This window comes from Suricata suricatta, chromosome 5 (assembly GCF_006229205.1).
Source record: "Suricata suricatta isolate VVHF042 chromosome 5, meerkat_22Aug2017_6uvM2_HiC, whole genome shotgun sequence".
Taxonomy (NCBI): Eukaryota; Metazoa; Chordata; class Mammalia; order Carnivora; family Herpestidae; genus Suricata; species Suricata suricatta.
The window spans coordinates 109877926-109901486 of record NC_043704.1 but is presented as its reverse complement, the minus strand read 5'-3'; positions in this window follow the sequence as shown (position 1 = coordinate 109901486).

Here is a 23561-nt window from a genome sequence, read left to right as displayed (position 1 = left end):
AAACAGAAGTTGGTGTTTTGATTTTTTACTTTGCTTTTCTGTTTTGAGTGTCATTGCAACTACTGTATTGTAAAGGATGGAAAATAAATGCATATGTTAAAAAAATCTTTAAAAAAATTAAAAAATAAAATTTAAAACTTTGGTTCATCGAAGGGTACAATCAAGGGAATGAAAAGACAATCCATTCAGCAAATGATGCAAAACAACAACATCAACATGCAAAAAAAAAAATAGAATCTAGACACAAATTTTACATACTTCATAGAAATTAACTCCAAATAATACAGACCTAAATATAAAATACAAAACTCTCAAATTCCTGAAAGATAACATAAGAGAAAATCTGGATAACTTTAAGTATGGCAATGACGTTTTTAGACACAATACCAAAGCACGATCCCTAAAAGAAATAATTGACAAGCTTCCTTAAAATGAAAAACTCTGGTCTGTGAGTGACAATGTCAAGAGAATGTGAAGACAAGCCACAGATTGGGAGAGAATATTTGCAACAAATACATCTGATAGAGGACTCTTATCCAAAGTACACAAATATTGCATGCTATCAAGCCATGCAAGTACATAGAGGAGCCTTGAAATGCGTATTGCAAAATAAAAGCAGCCAGTGTGAAAAGGCTACTTATTGTATGCTTCCACAGTGTATGACAGTTTGGAGAAGGCAAAACCAGAGTGCGAGTAAACAGGTAGTGGTTGCCAGGGGTTCAGTGGCACGCAATGACTTGTTGACAGGTAAGACACAGGGGAAATTTTAGGGCAGTAAACCTACTTTTAGGGCCATGAAGTATGCTGCAATCGTGGTGAATATAAGATGTTAGGCAATGTCAAAACCCATAGACTTTTACAGCACAAAGAATAAATCTTAACATGTACAATTTTAAGGAATCATTTCAGCACTTGGAGGATCCTAGAATGGCAAAAGAATTTAAACGTATTACAAATCTCAGTTGGGAGAGATTGTGTAAAATATCTGACCAATAATCTGCAAAACCGTCAAGGTCGTCTGAAATAAGAGACGTCTGAGGAACTGTTAAAACCAAGAGATGCCTAAGGAGACATGACTGTTAAATTTAATGTGGTAGCCTGGATGGGATCCTAGAACAGAGAAGGAAATTAGGACACAGTTATGAAAAAAAAAAAAAGATAAACCACAAACTGGATGAAAGCATTTGCAAAACATATCTCTGATAAAGCACTTGTATGTAGGGGCTCCCGGCTGGCTGAGTTGGTGCATGGAACTCTTGATCACAGGACTGCATATTTGAGCCCCATGTTGGGTGTAGTGATTATTTTAAAAAACAAAACAAACAAACAAAAAACCTTGTAACTAAAATGTACAAACAACTCTTAAAACTTGACAAGAGCCATATTGAAAGACTGGGTGTGGGGTCCCTTAAAACCCTGTATACTATTTTGAAATAACTCTATAAACCTAAAACTGTTCTAAAATAAAGGTTCATTTTTTAAACATCCTTAATAATTTCATGTCCACTTAAAAACACCCCAAATATAAAATTTCATCTCATCTTAGTATAAACAAGTTGGGACAAAGCAGTGAGGTTCATTTATGCTGTATTATTTCTGAAAGATGAGTTATAGGCTTCTGCTTGTCTTATTTTTCCCTAAAGCGAAGGTGTGTGCATATATATAGTTTGGAGTGGGGAGGGGACAGTGGAGAGGTAATATGAAATATTTCTTCCATGTTATACTGCTCTTTCTCACTCTTTAAATTTCTAAGCCAGGATGTAGCCCACAATTGATGGGAACATGTAATAGACTTTTCTTGGGTTGCTTTCCTGTATGGCTGTTATTAAATCAGCTGTGCATCTTATGGTCCACGGTATTTTATAAACTGAAGAAAGATGGTATATGAACTCCATACAAGTGTAGAGAACAATAACGTCCTTCCCAAAAGAATCTTTCAGTTCCCGTTTCAGTTCATGTGACAGGCGAACTCTTCCCCCAGGAGGAAGTTCCATTTGTTTATTTTTATATTCACATTGTACTTTGTGAGCACATAGGTCAAGCTTTACTGAACAGAGTTTGCCACATTTCTTTAAATACTCATTTAAATACTCATTTATGTACTTCTGCCCAAGGCCTTCTAACTGTCACCAGCCAAATTAAAAAAAATAAATAACCTCAAGCTGGTGGTAGCTGAATTCTGTCTGCTTCTTTGTTTCGTATCAAGCCTCCAGAGAATTGAGTGTGATATCTGAGTAATACCAATACTGAAACCAGGCCCAAACCTCAGCAAAAGTGCAAAATAGATTGCATTTACATTTGCTGCTGGGCATACTCTCCTGCAGATGGCCGTGATCATCCATCCTCTCCTCTAAAGCGCTCAGCTGTCCACAGTGGCTCCTCGAGGCCAGTAGCCATATACTCTCCTCGCAGAAGGATTATCATCAAATTATTTTCCTGACTTTTCTCATCTATGGTTCTCATTTTTTGGAGATTTCTCTGTACTTTCAGATATTATAGATATGATCATTGACAGTGTATTAATACTAATATCTTGTTGTTTGGGGGTTTTTTTGCATTTTTATTTAACTTCCAGTTAGTTAACATATAGTGTAATATTAGCTTCATTGATTCGTCACTGACATATAACACCCAGTGCTCATCACAACAAGTGTCCTCTTTAATGTCCATCACCCATTTAGCTCATCCCCTGCCCACCTCCCCTCCAGTAATGCTAATATACTAATACAGGGGTCAGCAAACTCCTGTCTTGGGTCAAATCCAGCTTGCTGCCTGTTTTTGTAAATAAAATTCAACAGAAAGCAACCACACTCATTTGGTTAGTATGTAGTACTGTCTATGGCTGCTTTTGCTCTACAACGACAGAGCTAAATATTTGCAACAGAGGCCACGCAGCCCACAAAGCCTAAAATATTGACTATCTGGGCATTTACAGAAAAAAGTTTGCTGACCTATGTGTCATTTGTGTTGGAGCATAGTCATAATTCACATGGTAATTGATTTGAAGGGTCCTACTGGGTAATAGGATGTGGCCCTATATTCTACCTCACTTTCATTTTACAAAGGCATTGCAGAAACAACCCATTAAACAAAATTTGTGATAATAGTATTGAAAGAAAACTTATAAAATGGAGAATGCTGAAAGCACAGGCACCCAGTATTTAAGCAAGATATCTGACTACTATATCACATTATCCCTATAATTGAGATTAAGAAATGAATATTGGCTAAATTGCGGCAAGATTAGGTGAATTCCATAAATATTATTTTCTAAATTGTTCGTGTGAAACCATCCAATGATCTGGGGGGGGGGTACTTCAGAGCCCCGGCTTATTAAATAGTTTTATTAAAGGTCATTGTTGTATGCTGATCAAACCTGGAGAAGAAAAACTGGAGAGCGATAGATAATATGTTGACTGAAAGAACCGTAATCTTAACAGATCGAAATAAGAGACTAATTCTGCCTACATCTAACAGGAATTAATGACAAGATCTCACTGCAGTCTACAAAACCATTGGCACAGCTGTACAATATGGGTTTCACTGCTTGGGCTGGGTAGGAAATGCATTAGGATTTAGCTGACAGTAAACTCAATATGATTCTGCTTTGCATAGCAGCTGCCAAGAAACTTTAATTATACTGTTATGTATTAATCAGAACACCTATCTAGAAGACGGGTAGATATAGGCATACAATTTCTAAATAATGTGTCATGCTAAATGTTGAACTTTCAGAGAAACTCTCACAAATGGGAGCGTGCTGAAAGGAGACCAACCAGCTGAGGAGGCTGAAATTAAGTTGCAATAGCCAAAGCACTAAAAGAAAGGGACCACAGGTAGTCCGTGACTTACAGTGGTTCAACTGAATAATTTTTTTTCTTTACTGTATGATGGTGTAAAAACAATGCACATTCAGTAGAACTTGTACTTTGAATTTCGAATTTGGGTCTTTTCCTGGGCTAGTGATACACAGTAGGATACTGTCCCATGATCCTGGGCAGCAAGCCACAGCTCCCAGTCAGCCTTGCTGTTAGGGGGGTAAAAAACGGATACTTTACAACCGTTCATTCCATACAACTCTTCTGTTTTTCACCTTAAGTACTGTATTCAATATATTACATGAGACGTTCAATACTTAATTAAAAATTGGCATTGTGTTAGATGATTTTGCCCAGTTGTAGGTTATGTAAGTATTCTGAGCTCGTTTAAGGTAGCAAGGCTAAGCTATAATGTTTGGTAGATGAGGTGTATGAAGCGCAGTTTTGACTTATGATATTTTCCATGTACAATGAGTTTATCAGACATACCCCATCATAAACTGAGGAAGGGCTGTATTTAATCTGGTGTATTCCAATGTTTGAAGGGATGACCTGAAGTTTTAACCTCGCCTGTAGCACTAATCTTTGGTTCAACATTAAATACACACACACACACACACACACACACACGAATAAAGAAATAAATAAACCATTAGAGTTGTCTCAAAAGAGAATTAACTGAATTAGATGGACATTCATTGTCACAGGAATGATAAAAGCAGACAATGAAGGGTCATTCAGGGTTTGGAAGTTCAACTAAGTTTCTCCTAAGTCCCCTTCCTTAGAAAATTCTAAGGTTCATAATTCTTTAGATTGCAGACACTGTGTTGTTAATGAGGTTTAAAGGAAATGCCTCACTAGAAAGGACCTTGCTGGGACATGTTCGATTCCTGATTCCTGGCTCCTACCCACATATCCACCTCTGTCTTCCAGTATGTTGGTGTGCCAGGTTTGTGTCTTACAAAGCTAAGGATACTTAATCATTTCTTATCCACAAAAACACTTTCATGCTGCTACATCTAATAAGATACGTTTTCTCCAACCAGGCTTTACATCTTGGAGCCTCTGGGCGTTTATGGTTCCATTTCTCCCACACGAGGTAACTCTCAGGATACTCTCTATCTCTGCCTATCTACCTTTTTTTTTTTAGGTTCAGTGTGTCAATTCATCCATGAAGTCTTCTTTAATCATTCCAACCACCTGATTATATCTACCTCTGCATATCTTTAAGATTTTCACCCAGGACAGACGATGTTGCTTTTAAATGGTTATTTGTCTTTACCTATAGAAGCCCTGGCTCTTTTGAGGGTCTTTTGAGGGTACATCCAGCTACCATGTATCTTCCTACAGATCAGGGGCTTGATAGATAGCTTCTGATAAGGCCGAAAAGCTCAGAAGTAACCAACTCTTCCTCTGAATAGAACGAATCCTGAATGAAATGATATAATGAGATAATTCCTCACAGGTTCTCTGACCCATGACTCACTCCAGAATGTGATTATTATACACTTCTCATCCTCTGCAGTTGCCAGAGACAGAGCTGAGCTCTGGTAGGCACATGCATATTAGGAAGACTTTTGGCAGTGCTGGTACCCCGATTGTTTGTGCAGAATTATGAATTAAGTACTTGTTGGAAGGCAAGTCTAATATTCTCTTCTGCACAATGAAGTAAATCTTCAGTTTTTATATTCACTTCCTTTTTCATCTTTTTCTCTCCCAGAAATTTGTTTTGCAAGAAGATTTTAATGCATTTATCTCTTTCCTTCAGCTTGTGAAATTACTCATCCCGGGATACATAATTGAGAGGTGTCCTATTACACCCCTGGGATTAGAGGCTTTACAACTCACTCCAACATGAAAAATATGTTTGTATAAGAAGCACTAGGTTTATATGAAAAGGGAACAAAGGTTGTTCTTAATAATCCTGGCTCTTGGTTTGGGCAGGTCTACAAGGGAAAATTTCTATACATGCGGGCTGCAAATTACATGTCGTTGGCAACATTTAAATGTGAAAATGCCCTCCCGCAGGCAGGCACTTTGTAACTGGGAATTTACAGTGTACATTTTCATTGGTTTCTCTTCCTCAGAAGCCTAAGACTTTGACACGTTGGAAGGGAATGTCTTTAAACCTGCCATTGGTGCATGGCAGACCTTTAAAAGTGGAAATGCAATGTCCTCAAGCTTAGGGACATATGTGGTGTGGGAAAGGAGTGATTATCTTTAAAGACAAGCTACTGGGATGAGTTGCTGAGAGCGAATATGAAATGTTCTACACATCTTTCAGAATACCACAGCAACTTTTTAAAGCTTGTATGATTAGCTACGATTTGCTTTCATTAGGAGTTTTGTCTTATTAACCGGAAGTTTAGAGTTCTAGATTCATCACAGTCGAGATGTGCACATGTTTGTTATAATTTACATTCACTAAAATTAGTTGTAGGTTACCAAGAAATTTTTTTGAGAACACTAAGTGACTACTTATTAGCCAGATATCATGGGAATTTTACTAAATGACAATTGTTCTAGTAAGGTCCTTTTTATATTTAAGTATATTTATTTATTTTGAGAAAGAGTAGGTAGGGGAGGGGCAGGAAGAGAGGGAGAGAGAGAGACTCCAAAGCAGGTGACACACTATCAGTGCAGAGTCCCATGCGGGGCTTCCACTCACAAACGGTGAAATCATGAAATCGAGAGTTGGATGCTTAACCGATTGAGCCACCCAGGTGCCCACTCCTACCTAATAAGGTCTTTTTAAATGAAATGACTAGTACTAGCTATAGTGTTGGGCCTCGGAAAAGTCTGGCTTGTGGTTGGAAATCCTAAGGCTTCTAGTTCTCTAAAATGTGCTCCTTTTCTCTCCATCTTCCTTATGAAGTATTCTGAACTTATTTACTTTTAAAACCTGCTTTCAGGAAAATCTCTGAAGCCCTTTCACATAAATGGAAGTGAATCATTGAACGTAATGTGGCTGAGCTGCACTGAGGACTTGAATCCCATCTAGTCCAACTCCTTTATACTCCCAAAGAAATGAAACAGAGTCCAAAGAAGTTAAGTGTGCAACCAAATTATTGAAAAGCTGGATTCATGAAAATTGTGTCTATTCCTTCTCACTACTGCCCACTTAAAAAGTCTATTACAGCATAAACTTCTTCCCTGCTCTGGGATGAGATCTTGGGCTGAAAGTATTGCTTTTCCAGCCACTATTAGACATTAATGAATAATGTAACTGAATAGCCTAATTTTTCAGGCATGGTAAAGCTTTATATCTCTATTAGTCAGGGGGGGGTACCATGGATGGGTGTCTTTAAACAATAGAAATTGTTTTCTTACAGCTCCAGAGGCAGAGAAGTCTGAGGTCAGAGCGCTAGTTGATTTTGTTCCTAGTTGGGGCTCTCTTCTTAGCTTGCAGATGGTCACCTTCTTGAAGGGTCCCACTATGGTCACGTTCTCTCTCTCTCTCTCTCTCTCTCTCTCTCTCTCTCTCTCTCTCTCTCTCTCTCCCTCTCTCCCCGCCCCCTCTCCCTCTCCCTCTCCCTCTCGTCTTCTGATAAAATCAACAGTACTATCAGATTAGGGACCCAACCTTATGACGTTATTTAACCTTAATTACCTCCTAAAAGCCCTCTCTTCAACTGTCCACATTGGAGGCTTAGTTCTTTAACATATGAATGGGGGAACCACTCAGTCCCCAGCAATATCAAAGCTTCACTCTCTTATCTACTTCACAGATAAAGCTATTGCAAAAGATCAGCCTGTTTGGGTTTATTTTACTATTCTTCCTGGCATTTGCATTCCCCCTTCATTCACCAAGCTGTTGCTCTGCTCTCTGCTCTAGAGGCAGGACCGAGGAAAGAAATGGTACCGTGTAGCTTTCTCCGCTCTTCATGCCTGTGGGTAGATCTTTAAGTTAGCAGTTTTAGGGTGTCTCTAGGGTTCTTCAAAGAGAACTGCTTTTATCAGAGACCCATGCTGTCTCTTCTAGTTGCCTGCATAAGACATCTCCCTCCATCCCTGCTTCCAGATGTCCCACAGAGATTCTCCCCATTATGTCACCTTGCCCTCTAGTGGGCTCCCTTTCCAGATAACTCGAATCCAGCTTCCTTCTGTGGTGCCTCAGAAATATCTACCTCAGCCTGCGAGAAAGAAGTAACAATCAAAGCTAGCTTTTACTACGTGTCCAACCCTCTTCTAAGCACTTACTGTCTTTCAGTTCATCTCATTCTCATAATGCTCCTTTAAATTATTTCCACAAAGCTATGGAAAAATTAGCTACACAACCACAAAACACCCAGTTAATACCTGGAGGAGGTAAGATTTGAATTAAAGCAAGAGTGCTTCCGAGCCTGTGTGCTCAGTCGCCAAACACGTTGAGGAGAGAGCCTAGGGCACTTCTTTGGCTCCCATTCTGTCTCCTCTCCCTTCAGCTGAGGCTGCTCCAGTCCTTTCCAATCACCAGTCAGGACAACCCAACCAAGGAGCACATGCTAGGCTCCAAAAAGATCTCATGGGGGCCTGCATCACCCATTTGTGTGGAAAGTACCACCTGTTCTCCCCCACCAGGAGGAAGGGAATAATCAGAATCCTAATTCCTTTAAAGGAATGGTCACTGATAAACTCCTAGGGAGTCCACAGAGTTTGTTGGGCTAAAGATCAAAGAACCAATGATGGAATTCCCTGGTTTCTAACTCCTATTCAGATGGCCTAGAATCTCCCGTTAGAACACAGGGATACTTGGTGCCTGGAATTTTCAGCTTGGAGGCCTCACCTGAAACTGCAAAGAGAGGAAATACCCCACGCTTACATTTTATTTAGTGAAGTGTGCAGTGTCACACAAATAGCTAGTTGTAAAGCCAGAAGGAGAACTGTCACCTGGCTGCAAACAAATTAAGTTAATAAATCTCCAGAGAAACCCTCATTTATTTTCAGAGATCAAAGCTAAAGAGTAGAATGGCAATGGATATGGGTATATTTCTGTGGTGTGTGTGTGTGAAGTGTGTGGGTGTGCAATCTGTCTGCTATCCATTTTCACTTCTTGTGTGTTTGTTTGTTTGTTTTATTCTCGAGTTAGTTAACATACACTGTAGGCTTTGCTTCAGGAGTAGAACCTAGTGATTCATCATTTACATGTAACACCCAGTGCTCATTTCAGCAAGTGCCCTCTTTAACGCCCATCACCCCTGACGTCCTCACCCCCATCAACCCTCAATTTGTTCTCTCTATTTTAGAGTCTCTTATGGTTTGCCTTCCTCTGTCTTTATCTTATTTTTCCTTCCCTTCCACTATGCATGTCTGTTAAGTTTCTCAAATTCTATGTACAAGTGAAATTATATGGTATCTTCCTCTGACTGCCTTATTTCACTTAGCCTAATACCCTCCAGTTCCATCTACATTGTTGAAAATGGTAAAATTTCATTCTTTTCCATTGCTGCATAGTATTTCCCCTCCTAGTAACAGTGACCTGATTCTCTTCTAAGGAACTACTCTGCCCATGCCTCATGCTATGTAACACATCCAAGGTTGACCCAGTCCCCATAGTACTAGGGATGGTTATATGAACTCAGTCCAGCCAATCGTCAAATCCCATTTTGCTTCCCATACGTAGTAACTGTTAGAGGGATGAACAGGTAACATAGTGTAGTACAGTGAAAGCCATCTTGGACTTATTCTGGAACTTTTGGAAAGTAGGTGATTTATCAATTCTTGGCTTGCCAGACAGGTTAAATATAGCTGGTCATCCATTTTGCCACCAATGAAGATAACCTCCCTAAGTATGAAGCCAAAACATAGGAAAAGAGTCCAAAAAAAGAGAAAGAATCATGATGGCACAACCAGAAAGCCTGAATCCAGTCATGTCTGAAGCCAAAGACCTGAAATTTTCTATTATATTGAACTAACAAATTAGTTTATCAATCAACTTGCAACTAAAAGATCATAATTGAGTATTTTTTTCAGTATCAGTGAAAGGCAGAGTTTTCAGTTATACAGCTGATTTTCAGGCATCATTCAGTTATATGACTGACTTTCCTGATGCCCCTGAAATTATACTTCATATTGCAATTGACTTCCCTGTGCCTATGCCCCAGACACTATCAAATCCCTATCAACATTTGGTAATTACATTTGTGTAGAACCATTGGCCTCCATATTTAAGCACCTGAGATTCTTTGTTTGCAGGCTTTGGGCTGTTGAAGACTATTCTGCTCATCTGCTAGTAAGTCAGAATATCTGGGCACTTTATGCCTCCTGAGAGCAGCTCTCAATTAATGACTGTCAGAAGTTGGTAAGTAAATACCCTAGCTACCTCACAAGTTGTTTGAGATGACACACAGCCCACCGGAGGTCCTTAGCAAGACTGAGCCACTATAGCCACAGAGACAGCCTGCTCAATAACAAACATTTATTGGCTTCCTTCCCTATCCTAACTCACCATTTTCCACTGTTGTATTCATTTCTTGAGATCACCTCCCAAATAAAATACTTGGTCCTCAGTGTCTGCTCATAACAAAACCCAGTCTATGATACTTTGCTTTGGCTAAATGTGTCCTCCAACATACTTATATGTGCAGTGTCACCTCAAGTGATACTTTGCCCCTGATCCATCTTGCTGGGACATGTGAAGGAGAGAAAGAACTATGTTAGTTGTATCCTTTTTCGGTTCTGAGGCTTTCAACCACTCAACACCTAGGAGGGCTTTATCCTAAGACAACACCGTACTCCTATCTCCTATAGCCTAGACAGAGATACCAGACCAGAGAGGGAGACAGGTAGCTCTCCTAGAGAAAGAAATCACAGTTACCTTTTGCCTCTGAATATCAGAGGCACTTTCCTTTTTACCTAAAGGAGGAAAAAGGGGAGAAGAATAGACGTTCCATATGATTTATCATGCATTATGGGGGTGCCTGGGTGGCTCAGGCCCAACTGAGCATCCAACTTCAGCTCAGGTCATAATCTCACAGTTCATGAGTTTGAGCCCCACATTGGGCTCTGTGCTGACAGCTGGGAGCCAGGAGCCTGCTACACATTCTGGGTCTCCCTCTCTCTCTGCTTCTCCCCCATTCTCTCTCTCTCTCTCTCTCTCTCTCTCTCTCTCAAAAATAAACATTTTTTTATTTTAAAAAGATTTATCATGCATTCTGGGACAACTTTGAAAATAAAAGTAGTCCATAAAAAATTTAAAAAAGAAACAAAAGTAATTACTGCAAAGCAACTGGTATAAACGGGGACTGCCACATGCACCCTTCCTGAAAAGTAAGATCCAAGGTGAAAAAGAAAAAAGAAAAAAAAAAGAAGCAGACCTCTTCCTTAATACAAAGTTTAGAAGTTGCCCCAACTATAAGGCTTCCAAGTGACCTGCCCTAAGACCCTTGTCAGGCCTTATATTCTTAAAATTACCTTTCCATTTGCCATATTCTTCCCATTTCACTGTCTATTTTTTATTTTCTCAAACAAGATGTACGATCCCTAAGTAAATAACCACTTTACCTGCCCTCCAGAAACATTTTCATTTTATAAGATAAGTTGGTGCAATTATGGAATGTACTATTTGAAAGAAATAGAGATAATGTGGCAAGTAAAATTTTTAAATAATGTGGAATAGATAGTTGGGGACAGAAGAAAACTATCATATATTCTACTAAAAGAGAAGTTGTACTTACAGCTCTAGATCTGAGGGTGGAGATTCTCACTGGAGCCTCAACATCACTCCCTGCCTGCTGTAGATTTCTGATTGCATTCCCCACTTCGTGAGGGGTGTCCCCTGCAGTTTCATAGGATACGTCCCTGTTCTGGGGCCCTGTCTCCAGGACTCAGAGGGCAGACACAGACAGAGTCTATCAATATAGACAATTTATATGCCGGGATTTGGGTACCCACCTCTCCCCAAACATTATCTAATGTTCTGATACGGTCAGGTCTCAGAGTCATAGAGTACTTTTCTTTTTCCTTGATAAGGATGCCCCACTACCTAAACATTTTTTATAAAGTAAATGCAGTGATTTTATCTGTGAACTCATCTTCTTGTCATAATCTCTCCCAGTTGTTGCTATTTTTTTTCTATTTCATCGAACCAAGAAAACAGAAGCACATATATGCACACATACACCTTATTTCTATGCCCTGTATATTTTTTAATTTTTTTAAAAGAGAGCAAGCAGGAGGAGCAGAGAAAGAGGGAGAGAGAGAATCCCAAGCAGACACCACACTGTCAAATGCAAAGCTCAATCTCACAAATCTCACCTGAGCTGATATCAAGAGTCAGATGTTTAACCGACTGAGCCACCCAGGCACCCTTCTATGCCCTTTAAACATAGATTTTCAAAACAAAAACAATTACTTTTTTAATTCTTTTTTTAAATTTAGATTCTAGTTAGTTAACATATTAGTTTCAGGAGTAGAATTTAATGATTCATCACTTACATACAACACTCAGTGCTCATCATAACAAGTGCTCTCCTTAATACCCGTCATCCATCTAGCCCATCCTCCACCCACCTCCCTCCGTCAACCCTTCGTTTGTTCTCTGTCTTTAAAACAGGTTTGTTTCCTTCTCTCTTTTTTTCTCCCCTCCCATATATTCATCTGTCTTATTTCTTAAATCTACATGGAGTGAAATCATATGGTATTTATCTGCCTCTGACTCTCTCTTTGATTTCACTTAGCATAATAGATTCTAGCTCCAACCATGTCATTGCAATGGAAAGATTTCATTCTTTTTGATGGCTGATGTATGTGTGCATATATATACATACATATATATATATATATATATATATATATATATATATATCACATCTTCTTTATCCATTTATCGGTCAGTGGACATTTGGGCTCTCTCTCTATAGTTTGGCTGTTATTGATAATGCTGCTGTAAGCATGGGGGTGCACATTCCCCTGTGAACCTGTATTTTCATATCCTTTGGGTAACTACCTAGTAGTATGATTGCTGAATTGTAAGATAGTTATATTTTTAATATTTTGAGGAACCTCCACACTACTCTCCAGAGTGGCTACCCCAGTTTGCATTCCCACCAACTGTGCAAAAGCGTTCCCTTTCTCTGCATCCTTACAAATAGCTGTTGTTTCCTGAGTTGTTAATTTTAGCCATTCTGACAGGTGTTGAGTTGGTGTCTCATTGTGGTTTTGATTTGTAATTCTCTGATGATGAGTGACGTTGAGCATCTTTTCATGTGCAAAGACATTTAATTTTGGCTATCAGTCCTACACATTGGCTGCTCAGATAATGTTTAAAACTTTCTCATGTGTTCTTTTGTATCTCTGAAAAGACAAATAACCTTTGCCCTGACTATATAATGTATGCATAGTGGAAAAGAATAAATTATTAGCAGGAAAAATTCAAAGAGAAAAAAGAAGTTCATTGTTTCAGTTAAGAATTGTTTGGCTGCCAGTAACCAAAAACTTACTCAAGTGACTTAGGTTAGGGGGTTTTACTCTTTCATTAAAGGAAGTCCAGAAGAGGACTCACCAGATTGGGTACAATGGTTCCATGAAGTCATCAAGAGCTGACGCTCCAATTTTCTTTTTTGCCCCACCATCTTTAATAAGTCTTCAATTTTTAAGGTCAAGAGAGGGCTCATGGAAGAAGCAAAAGGTGGGGCCCTTTCTGAGTTTGGGGCTCCTCCGAAAAGCAGAGTATGACCTAATAAGTGAATGGCCAACCTCTCTTAAATCTTAATTTACTATGACTGTTTCCTAAACAACCAGGTTTGTTAATGTTCAATCTTCTACAATTGATGTCTCTGCCTCCTTCTGTCTCTAAGATGATATGTAATCTGCTGGAAAAAGTATGTGGCTTGCATGAGCTGGTATCTCTGGCCAGGGAGTGCAATCTCCTGACTTCATGATAGATCTCCGATGACATTCACAGGTCTCCCGTGCATGATCCCTGACAGCCTGCTATATAGATTGTGCTATTGACTCTCAGGGCCAAAGCTTGTAGCTATTGAACTCAGAGCGTTTTGGGCTACAGTGAAGCATGCTATCTCTATCTTCTTGAGTCAGTTGCCTCTCAGCTCCTACTGGTTATAGACCAATGCACCATCTTCCTATCCTATCCCAAATATAGCCTTCTACTTGGCACCCCACCCCAGTTGCCTCTGCTCTCAACTCGGTAGCCATACTACATGGGAAATGAAAGAGGCTCTGAACTGACCCTGGCAATTCTGTGTCTGACCGTGGTGCTCTGCCTTCTTAAATGAACAAGGCTGCCCCCCTGGAAGGGTGAGCCATCCTACACAGCATTTTCCTCCTTGGGTACCAAGAAGGGAAGTAAGGTAATACCAATGCTCTTGATATTACCATCATTTCTCAAACATACTGCTTCTCTCTGGGTCAAAGCTAAAAGAGAGAAGTCTAGATATAGCATCTGACCTCTTGGGAACATTAATGTATTTTCCACTTTTGCCTTTCTAAATATGTGAACTCATAAGCTTGGCACTAATAGACCTAAAGTATCCATCTGCAGAAGAAAGATTAGAATTGATTATAAAAGGAAACCATTTATTACAGTGAGCATGAAAAAGGAAGGGGACATTCTGCTTCTGATATGCAAATAGGATGATGCAGTAGGAAAGTGCCTTGCAAGCCAGGATATTGTCTTGAAAAATGATCTCCTAAACTTTGTTCATCTATTTTCCTCATCCTTTTGGATTTTAATAACCAAGCCTGGAGAATCAGCTTCACCTGGAGGATCAATTTTCACCCAGTGTAGAGAAAATACCCCTGTCTTCATTAAGGTTTGAGAGGAGGTCAGAGTCATAAGAGAGGGTGCATTTAGAAGGGAAAGCTCCCAGGAGATGGCAGGAAGAAGGGCAGGGGAAAGGTAACAGAAAAGGAGAGAGAAGAGATATGGATTGACTTGAGAGCATGAGTGTGACATGTTTCTAAGAACTGAGCCTTGATTATCCATAGCCACTGGAATCCTTGCACGCAGAGGGAGGCCCTGAGATGTATCTTTCCTCATCATCTTTAGTATCTATATGATATAAAAGGACATTGACATGGTTGAGGAGCTGGTGTGGAGTTTGGCAGATGGGATGGTTTTGGCAGGGACATGTAACTGAAAGAGCTACAGAATTATCACATAGAGCCCAAGTAAACCCTTATCACAGGGGTTGATGGCACCATCAGAGACTGAGGTGGGGCTGAATCACCCATTACTTTATTCCATCCACTAGACCCTCACTAAACTGTCAGAAAGACCAGGGTGTGCACCACCTCACCTCAGTCTCAAATTGGTAAGGAATGCTAAGTAGATAAGCAAGAACAGGTATAAGGAGGTCATTGCCCAGAGATTGAGGATGAGAAAGGTGGGGGCAGTGCAAGCTGTGCCCATAGCAATGCCTCCCTGTCCCACCCTTCAACCTAGATACTTAGTCATCACTTAAGAATAAAAGCAAAGGAGAAGGAGTGACTCAAACTGAGCTATTCCTTGTTTCCAGAGAAACTGAATATTAATCACCTAAAGGAATTATATAAATCTAATTGGGTTAAATTTTAAACTGGATCGGGTATTTAGTCATTTCTTTTCCCCGTCCCAGGTGGGTAGGGATCATCTGTGCCCAGCTGAGTTACAGTAGGAATTAGGTTTTGACTCTTGTTATGTTAGGATTCTCTCTCACCTATTAGATTCAAAATCCCATCCAATCACTTGTTCCTGAATTTCAACATCCTGAGAAAAGAAATAAAACAGATCATATTCTACAATAAAACTATTTTGAACTAATTTTTTAGGAATAACCAAATCTGCCTCCAAACCCTCATTAGCTATACTAATAAACTGAGCCAGACAATGAAGACATTTTGCAGCTTGCTTTATTTATTTATTTATTTATTTAGTTAGTTAGTTAGTTAGTTAGTTAGTTAGTTAGTTTTGGAGAGATAAGAAGAAAGATAACTTTTTTAACATTTATTTATTTTTAAGAGAAAGAGAGACACAGTGTGAGTGGGGGAGGGTCAGAGAGAGAGGGAGACACAGAATCTGAAGGAGGTTCCAGGCTCCGAGCTGTCAGCACAGAGCCTGATGTGGGGCTCGAACCCATAAACCATGAGATCATGACCTGAGCCGAAGTGGCCACTTAACTGACTAAGCCACCCAGGAGACCTGAGAATCTTTTTTTTTTTTTTTTTGAGAGAGAGAGAATGAGCACAGGAGAGAGGCAGAGAGAGGACTCAAGGCAGAATACATGTTGACAGCAGAGAGCCTGACATTGGACCTAACCCACAGACTACGAAATCATGTTCTAAGTGGAAGTCAGATACTTAACCAGCTGAGCTACCTTGGTGTCCCTCCACAGATATATTTAAATATTTAGCTGAGGCCCACTGGGCCACATCTTTCTGGCTGCTTTTTGTCTCTACAGCCTCCTCTGCCCTTGCCCTGTGTATATCCCCTAAGAGGTGAACTGTAACAAGCCTTTATAAGACACATATGGAGCAGCCCAATCTCTATGTTACAGGAAAGAAAAGAAAGGTACCCATAAAGGTATAACTATTTTGTCTTTATTTCTTCTATTAAGAATTAATCTCTTTTGCTCCCCACATCTTTAAAAGGCCCTGTGGCCATTATCATGTATGACAGAGCAGTGGCTCCACTTCCTTCTTCCCACTTCCACTTTGTCTTTAAGACTTACCCAAAAACCTTCCCGGAAGATTTTGGTTGCCAACATGGTCCTTTGCTTACTACCTAAGAGTATTTGCAGGAAATTTGCTTAAGAGTTGAGTCCTGCATGTGATTTGACTTTGGATTCATAAAAGTAAATATTTCCCCCACTTTTTCCCATGCTTTCTAATTGGGATATGATGGGAGTTTTTACATATACGGTAGTGCCCCAGCAAGTGTGAGAAAGCATCCACTAACACTTCCCCCAAGAAATCAGTTATACTTTAAAATATTTGAAAAAAATCACTATTATATTCATAGGAATTTATCCTGAAGCAGGGCTTCAAAATAATTTTATACTTGAGGCAGGCAACTTGAAGCGATAATCCCAAAACACCCCACACTCTCCACTCCCCGCCAATCCTCCATCCCTCAGAGACATATGCTGTCTCCATCCACCACCAAATTTCCTTATTTCTTAGGGTTTGGAAGCTTTGGATTTCTTCAGATAGGCCCAAACTCAATAGTGATCCTATTTAAGAATAGAGTTCCTAGAGGGAAATTTTGGACAACTCTAGTCCAGAAATGAAGTAAGTCAGAATTTGAAACAGTATATGATCACAGTGTATGTTCAAGACACTCTGACTGCAGGTTCACGGCTGAAATTCTCTGAGGCCATCAGAGTTCTTGAATATTTAGATATGAATTACCCATATGTAATAAGCTAAGCAGTACCAATTAGGATTTAAAAGAAGATTAAGAAATGTATTCATATAAATTAGTGTTAGTGTGTGTGTGTGTGTGTGTGTGTGTGTGCGCGCGCACACACGTCCATTCCCTATTCCAGAGCGATGTTTGTTTTGCAAGCTACCAGCTTGGTTAAAAAGCTTTGAAAACATGAGTACAGTTCCAGTCATAACATTTGGACCTTCATTTCAATCCCATAATAGTTAGCTTAAGTAATGTCTAAATATTTCTTTAAGCCACAATATCCTATTTTCAGCAACAGACTCTAAATCATAATACCCTGCATGTGCTTCTCTCTGACTTGGAACAAGTCTCTGCGTAGAACGGTTGTGAGCTCCTCTGAGATTCGTCAGCCGCACCAAGGTATAAAGTAAGGCTGGCAAAAGGAAATATGTTTGAATCACTTCACTGATGGAATAATTTAGAAAAATGTTACCTATGTGTTCTGCACCTGATCCAATTCTGTCTTCGCATTTGCTTTACATAGAGCAGAAACACCTCTGTGACTATTAAAAGGCCAAGAGCTGTCTTTGAAATTACAACGTTGTGCAATTAAGGAGATGCTATTTCAATTATCAACATATGATAACTCAACTGGCCATAGTTAAGAAAGTGTATAAATTCCAAAGACATGCAAAACATCTGGCTTTGGATACTTCTCCCTTTTCATAATTAATGTGTTAGCTGTTCTGGGTGAAAGAACATTCAGCACATTTTGGTGACATCTGTTTCAAGTTAGGGTAATTGATTTCCATTTGTGTGTGTGTCTCTCCTGCCTTTTTTTTTTTTTTTTGGCACAAAATATATTAGAAGATACAATTCAGGGGGGTGAGAGGGAATGCTTTTGCAGATAAAACTTTATATTTCAATACATATATTAAGAGAGAAATAAACGGGGCACCTGGGTGGCTCCGTTGGCTAAACATCCGTCCAACTTCAGCTCAGGTCATGATCTCACCATTCATAGGTTTGAGCCCAGTGTCGGCTCTGTGCTGATAGCTTGGATCCTGAAGCTGCTTTGGATTCATGTCTCCCTGTCTCTCTGTCCCTCCCCAGCTCATGCTCTGTCTCTCTCTGTTGCTAAAAAACAAACATTAAAAAGTTTTTTAAAGAGAAATAAGCAATATGAAACTTTCTAGAACCTTTTACTATACAATGACTCACTTGTGACAATTGTCCCTTACTGAGTAATCAGTATGTCCTAGTCATTAGGTTAAGTAATTACATTCATTATCTTTATTAGTCACAACAACAACCATACAGAGCCTGCCTTTTCACCGACACAAATTTCCAAAGTGGAAGTAACTTGCCCAAGGACACAGCTCTAGCAAAAGTCATAGCCAGAATTCTCACCGAAAGCCAGCAGTGTATAATTGCATTAATAGATCATAAAATACCGTTGTAACCAAGCCATCTTGTGGCCCTGACAGTACTGTGTGCAGAGCCTGACGTGAGGTACTTTCAAAATTAGAGAGAACTTACGTAACTGGCTGCCTTACAGTCCAAAGGCCACCTCACAGCATTGGGCAAGTAACTGGGATTGAATTTTTATTCCAGTAGACTATGTGACTTTTCGCAAGTCTCTGAACCTCTCTGAATCTGTGTTTCCTAAGGTAAGTTGGTTATACCTAGCCGAAAGACCCAGTAGGATTGCTGCGAAGGTCCATATTGAAATGTTTTGCATACTCTAAAGAATAACTTTTCAAAGTGTTAATCAAAAATTTACTTCCCAGCAATGGTAACAGATGCTCTCAATGGAAAGAGTTCCCGGGCAAATTAGTTTGGGAAACTCTGCATTCTGCCTTAAATGTCCCCCATGTAGAGGACATGTGCTGTCTTATTCAGAATCTCTGATGTCCTTTTCTGGTAATGGGATCCCCGCTGTTGGGGCATCACTCCTCTCCCCGCTCCACATGTGGCTCATGAAACTGCTATTCACCTGGGAAAGATAGCAGGGCATACCACCTTCTGCTCTGAAACGTTTTAGTCACTGCAAGATGTGTGGCTTACCAAGGTCTAAGGGTGTGAGCCCAGACCTGCCGGCGGCCATGGCCTGCTTCATTGTAGAATCAACTTGCAGTAGAAACAGGACAAACTCCCTTTTAGTGTACTTCGATTTGGACTTCTGTTTAATATACTACTCTTCATAAAACTCCATGATGAGAAAGAGAAAATACTAGCAGACCCCAATGAGACATGGTTTGAAAAATCAAACATATGAAGTTAATTTTTCTATTTTTATTAATTTAAGCCATAGTCATGAAAAAAACACAAAAAAATGTCACGTACATACCAATAAATTGTAATTCTGAGAAGGAGAATTACTGGGCTAGAATTATAATGATGTTGAAGAGTGAAATTAAGCATTAACAAAGAAATTGACAAAGTACTTTAGGATATTTTTAAAAATTTTGATATTCTGAGGATTTTTTCCCCCAAATGCTCTAGTTCATAGTCCTTTTGTTGATTCTCATGAAGTATTCTTAGCAGATCATTGCTATGTGACTATCAGTTGCATTTTCTGTACATGAAGAGCCTGATAGAATGTTCAGGATTGTGTGAAGCCCCCCAAAACCAATGTCCTGTTGATTAATTTTTCAGCCATCACACCACAATGATTTTGTTGTCTTGATATGATGATGGATTGAAATATTTCATATTCACTTTATAATCTACTGTAGAACAGAGAGACTGAGAAAGGAAGTTTTCGAAAGGTAAGTGATGTTCTGAAGGCAAGAAGACCATAGCAGCTCAACCCTGTGACTATATAATTTTATTTTATTTTATTTTATTTTCACAGCTGCAAATACTTTATTTTTTTCCATAATATTTTATTGTCAAATTGTTTTCCATACAACACCCAGTGCTCTTCCCCTTAAGTGCCCTCCACCATCACCCCCACCTCTTTTCCCCCCTCCCCCTTCAACTCTCAGTTCATTTTCAGCATTCAATAGTCTCTCAAGTTTTGCATCCCTCTCTTTCCCCAACTCTCTCTCCCTCCTCCGCTCCCCCTGGTTCTCCATTAGGTCTCTCCTGTTTTCCTGCTAGACCTATGAGTGCAAACATATGGTTTCTGTCCTTCTCTGCCTGGCTTACTTCACTCAGCATGACACCCTCAAGGTCCATCCACTTTCCTATAAAATATTTTCAGAAATATAGATATTTGGCATGGTGGAGTTTCAGCCTAAATCTTACTTTGCCTTCATCTTAATTGGCTGAGTCTGCACATTCAATAAAAAAATGCTGAATTAAATAGCACCTTCAGCTCCTAATGCACAGCCCCACTCTCAGTAGAAGCCATGAGCCTCCAAAATGATGATGAATCTGTTAGCATCCTTTCAATGGAGGTAAGAGAGGATGCTATTGTGGCCTAAAATATAAGATGACATAGTGACTCACAAGGATTTTATCACTGACTCCGGATCTGTCCATCTTTTCTTTTTTCTTTTTTTAGAGGGAGTAGGGTGGGACAAGGAAGGGCAGAGATAGGGAGAAAGAGAGAATCCCAAGCAGATTCTGCACAGTTAGTGTGGAGAGTGACAGTGGGGCTCAAACTCAGGGACCGTGAGATCCCGACCTGAGCAGAAATTGAGTCCTATGTTTGACTGACTGAGCTACCCAGGCACCTCCTGTCTTTTCCTTCTAAAGCATCAGTTTTGCCCTCAGGCATATCTCTTCCACCTAATTGTAAATTGGCTGCACCAGACCCAAACACTGCATCCTCACCAGATACAAAAGGCCATATCTTTTCCTGGTGCCTCTTATGCATGGTAATAATTTTCTCAGGTGCTTCCCAGCAGGCTTTCCCTTGGCTAGAATTGCATCATGTGACCATCTCCTTTTCTATACCTGGAAAGATGAATAGATATCTTAAATTAATCAGTATTTACCTTCCTCTGGTGGACAGAGTAATCTCCTGATATTTCAATAAAATCACGCTTCTGTGTGGACAGGAAAGGAGTAGAGGACAGCAGGGTTTACCACAAGTCCCTTGAGAATAAAAATTTCTGATACATAATTGCCAAAAGGAAAGAACAGAGAAAAAGAAGAAAATATAAATTTAAAATAATCAGAGGAAAATTAAAATACAAATTACTTAAAAACTTGTCAATAAATAAATAATATTGTGTTTCACATTGTTGCCAGAAATAACATTGAGAGAAAATGTCTACAGATAAAACTCAAAAGAAAACACTGGCTTGAAAAATATACCCTACACAGCTCAATTAGGGGGCTGGAGAGCTATATAAATTATCACAATTTTGTTGACATTCCTCCTCCCTGCCTTTTGAAATGGGCCTCCAACTGGCCACCGGACAATATACTTTATTAGATTCAGAGATTAAAGTTTTCTGCAGTTAATTTAGCTACTTTGTGAGTATATATATATATATATATATATATATATATATATATACACACACTATATGAGTATATAAAAACTTTTTTAAGAACTGATACTGGTTCTTAAAGAATCAGGAGGGAAGCAGAGCCCAATCTAGATTGATCTTGTTTATAAAAAACATTCTTTACAACATGCCTTTTATACACACCTGTGAGATATATCTCCCTGTAAATGAATGTGTTGGCCTTCTGCTCCACAGGGTGTAGTAAATTTGAAATATATATGTGGAAATGCATTCTTCCTAACCGCTATCATTAAATCAGATGTTCCTATCGCCTGACTTACAAAGAAATGTCTGAGAGGGGCTCTAATTGTCCCTCATTCCCCCTCCAGGCCCAATATTTTGGGGGCAGCAGTTAAAAATGAGTGTCTCCTTTCATATATTAAAGCACAAGCCAGACACTTGAGAGAGCCGCTCACTCCAAGGGCGAGGATGTGGTTCACTGTGAGCAGAGGCATCAAAGCAGGCCCTGTGCTGTGTGTGCGCTCCTGAACCGCCTCCCCCTGCCACTTGAGCCACATAGTCTTGCCTCCAGGACAGAAATCACTCTGCTTTTCCAACCTCTCCTCTAGCATCTCACATGGGCACATTCTCATAGGTCTTTACAGCTCCTGGGCCTGGTATAAATTTCCCATCAGTTCACACTGCCTTTTAGAGGCTTGACAGTTAAGTGTCAGGGCTAAGGAGACACAGATAACCATAGTGTAATTTAAAAGAAGAATGATCTGTGCATGCTTTCATTGTTCATTTAATAAGCATTTATTATCTACCAGGAACTGTGGCTAAAGATATCAACAGGTCCCTTCACTTGGGGAGATTTCAGCTAGAGAGAAAGAGATAAAATGGTAAAAAAAAAAAAAAAAAAAATATATATATATATATGTGTGTGTGTGTGTGTGTGTGTGTGTGTGTGTGTGTGTGTAGAAAAATTAAGAGGTGCCATGAAAGGTGTGCAATGCCTGAGTGGGCTACCAAGAAGGAAATCTCCCTGAGGGGTTCAGAAAATAAAAGATGGGAGGGATGATATTTTGTTCTTAAATAATATAGGTTTGCTATATTCCACCATCACCAAGTGAATGCACTCTCTCAGTGAGTGGATAACTCCGTATCTGTAAATAATCACCAAGTAGACGTAATCCTGGATTTATTCAGTCCAGCTTGGTAGCATAAGTTTAAATTTCACCTGCTCTCATAATAGCATTTTTAGTCACTAATTTTACAGCCTGTTCTGAGCTCTTTTGACAGATGATAAAGTATTGCAATAATTATTAAGGAAAAGTTTTCTTTCATTATTCATTTAACAAGGGGAGAAAGAGAGCCTAGACCCAAGCCCAGGGCATGCACGAGAGTGTCCACCACCACCTTTAAAAGGCTTAGTTTAAATAAACTTGGAATCTGCACACTGTGTCATCCCACAGTGAATTGAAAGTTATGTGTTTAAGTCTGTTTACTCTGCAGGCACCTTTTTGACTCCCTGCTCTAAGTAACTCTAAAACTCTTGAGCTGAGATAGTTTAAGCTGTCATCTGCCTGAAGGAGGCCATAATCAGTGGATCATTGACCAGACAGATAGTGAGAACTCAGCCCATCCTGTGGAAGCTCAGTAATGAGTGTTGATTGTAGCTTCATGAACTAGTGGATGAGTTGAAAATCCTTCTGAATTCTCCAAGGGGCTTCTCAAAGAGGAAAAGTAAGTCAGTAAATAACTCGATATTTAATCCAGGTTCTCACAAATACTTGCCAGCCCCGTGCTTGTCTAGGCTAAGAACTAAACTTGTTCTTTCAGGCCCCCCAAATTACAACATGTCAGCTCTTAGAAGATCCAGTTTCACTGACTGCCAGCCAGTCATTAATCCTTGATAACTCAAGGTCTTTGGCTGCTCCTTTTTTTTCTGCATATTTCTGTAGACTCCTCAGCAGAAGCCTGAAGGGAATGTATTTCTCTGCATTGAGATCTCTCATTTATACTTGTGAT